The following is a 2500-nucleotide window of genomic DNA, read 5'->3' on the forward strand; positions in this document are numbered from 1 at the left end:
AACCCATGTTGTACCTTAACCTAACCCATGTTGTACCTTAACCTAACCCATGTTGTACCTTAACCTAACCCATGTTGTACCTTAACCTAACCCATGTTGTGCCTTAACCTAACCCATGTTGTGCCTTAACCTAACCCATGTTGTGCCTTAACCTAACCCATGTTGTGCCTTAACCTAACCCATGTTGTGCCCTAACCTAACCCATGTTGTGCCCTAACCTAACCCATGTTGTGCCCTAACCTAACCCATGTTGTGCCCTAACCTAACCCATGTTGTCCCCTAACCTAACCCATGTTGTCCCCTAACCTAACCCATGTTGTCCCCTAACCTAACCCATGTTGTGCCCTAACGTAACCCATGTTGTGCCTTAACGTAACCCATGTTGTGCCTTAACGTAACCCATGTTGTGCCTTAACGTAACCCACGTTGTCCGCTAACGTAACCCACGTTGTCCGCTAACGTAACCCACGTTGTCGCCTAAACCTGCTCTGTAATTGTTATACGACTCGTTCAATTAGTGTAGTGTTGCCCACCCGCAACCCTCGCAATATAGTTCGCTACTCGCACTGCCCGCTCCCCTGTGTATCGCTTCATGTTAAACACCTTGCAAGTCTTGCTGACTTTCCACATGCTCCTGCTGTACACTGTAATGTGGATGGCAGCAGGACGTACATGCCGCCCCCCCCCCCCCCACCCCTCCCCACGTCCCCACGTCCCCACCTTGCCCCCTGCCTTCGCAAGCTGGTTGGTGACAAGTTTGCATGTTCAATGCCCTTCGCATGCGACGTACGCAGGCTACGTTGTGGTGCGGCCTGTGTCAACTGTCCGCTGATGTCGTACGCGTGAACCACAATCTGTACTGCACATTCGTCCTTATGTACTGAATGATACATCGTGGCACATGTGTGACCGTACAACGACTGCGCCCAAAAACGGCGGACCATACAGTGCAAATATTGTGCACGCAGCTACGTGTCGTCTCCCTATGAGAGCTGGATTGCAGTGTGGTACGCCATAGAGACGTGTGGGAGGAACGGACGCCGTGGATGGCGATCAGCATGAGCTGTGTGTTGATGTATTCGGACCTAGTCGTCTCTCCTCAAACACCGTGATAGCATGGTGCACCGCGTTCCATATCTGCGACATGCTACAGAGGCCGGTTGACAGTCGTTCGAGCAATGGACATCGCATACGTACGGGGGCCACCTTCCACGTATTGTCTAGGCGTGCACATTTTGTTGCGTGTATGTGGGCAGACGTAGTGTGGCGTGACACCTGACACAGGCATGCAATAATCGTTGAAGTTGCTAATGGCGATGGACGCCTACGTTTTCTGGTGAAGTTACGCAAATGAAGAAATGGTAACCCGTTGTGGTGCGGTTGTTCTCGCTAGGGGTGAATCGGTGATGGCGACGATAGGTTGAGGTACTAACCGGTTGCGATACCCACCATGCCGATGAAACTGAACGGCATCTGGGTGTGAAGCGATACGCGGTGGTGGCTGGGTGGGACCGTCCCCGGCCGGTGAGGGGGCGCCTCCCGGCGTGCTGGCCGCGCGGTGCGTGGGCGCACGCGCTACAGCCGGCTGGTGGGGGCGGCCAGTGGCAGGCGCGCCGGCCGACGGACGCGGCAGGCGTCGCAGCTGCGCGCCGGCGCACCCTGCGCGCGGCGCCGTGCGGCCAAAGTAGGTCCTCGCGGGCCCGGTGCGAAGCGCGGTGGACATCTTCAGTGTGCTGGTCCGATTGAGGACTGTGTGCGTTGAGGATGCGCCGCCGCCCGGCGCTCGGCGCCGCGACGCCGTCTGCTGCTCGGTCGCCCCAGCGGTTCTCGCTGGTGGTTTGTATCGCAGCTGTGCGGATGTGTTGGCGCGTGCGCTGTGCTGGGAGAGTTCGCTTCGGCACCCAAGTGGGGCTTTTGTCCTTCTGTGGCGCTGGCGTTGGAGCTGCCGGTCACCGTAGGTGGCGCGTGTTGTCTCCCGCCGGCAATGCCACGACAGCACGCTCCCGGGCCTCTGTCGGCAGCGGCAAGCTCAGTTGGGAGCACGGGTGGTCGCACCGAAAGCGTCTACTCGCCTAACTCCGGGCGATTGCGCCTCTCTCGAACCCGACCAAGTACTTGGGACGGCGCTGCGCGCCGCCGGGACCTGAGAGGGTTTCGAGGTGTATTGTGCAGGGGAGCTCAGCCTCCTCCTGTTTGCAGAATGATTGAGCGGACGCTTGCGTGTTCGCGCGGGCCCCCGGGACACACTCCCGGGCGGCCGGCTGCTCAGCTCTAGTTGGCGCAGCTCCCTGGTTGATCCTGCCAGTAGTCATATGCTTGTCTCAAAGATTAAGCCATGCATGTCTCAGTACAAGCCGCATTAAGGTGAAACCGCGAATGGCTCATTAAATCAGTTATGGTTCCTTAGATCGTACCCACGTTACTTGGATAACTGTGGTAATTCTAGAGCTAATACATGCAAACAGAGTCCCGACCAGAGATGGAAGGGACGCTTTTATTA

General features: G+C 57.1%; 1 non-coding gene across 1 annotated transcript in view; it reads left to right on the plus strand.

Moving 5' to 3' along the window:
* The first annotated feature begins 2285 nt into the window (after positions 1–2285).
* LOC124745894 overlaps positions 2286–2500 on the plus strand; it is a 1909-nt gene continuing 1694 nt past the window's right edge. The window contains exon 1 of the ribosomal RNA XR_007011204.1: positions 2286–2500. This exon is cut by the window's right edge and continues 1694 nt beyond it. This is a non-coding gene — a ribosomal RNA (small subunit ribosomal RNA).

The sequence above is a fragment of the Schistocerca piceifrons genome, unplaced genomic scaffold, assembly GCF_021461385.2.
Source record: "Schistocerca piceifrons isolate TAMUIC-IGC-003096 unplaced genomic scaffold, iqSchPice1.1 HiC_scaffold_339, whole genome shotgun sequence".
NCBI lineage: Eukaryota > Metazoa > Arthropoda > Insecta > Orthoptera > Acrididae > Schistocerca > Schistocerca piceifrons.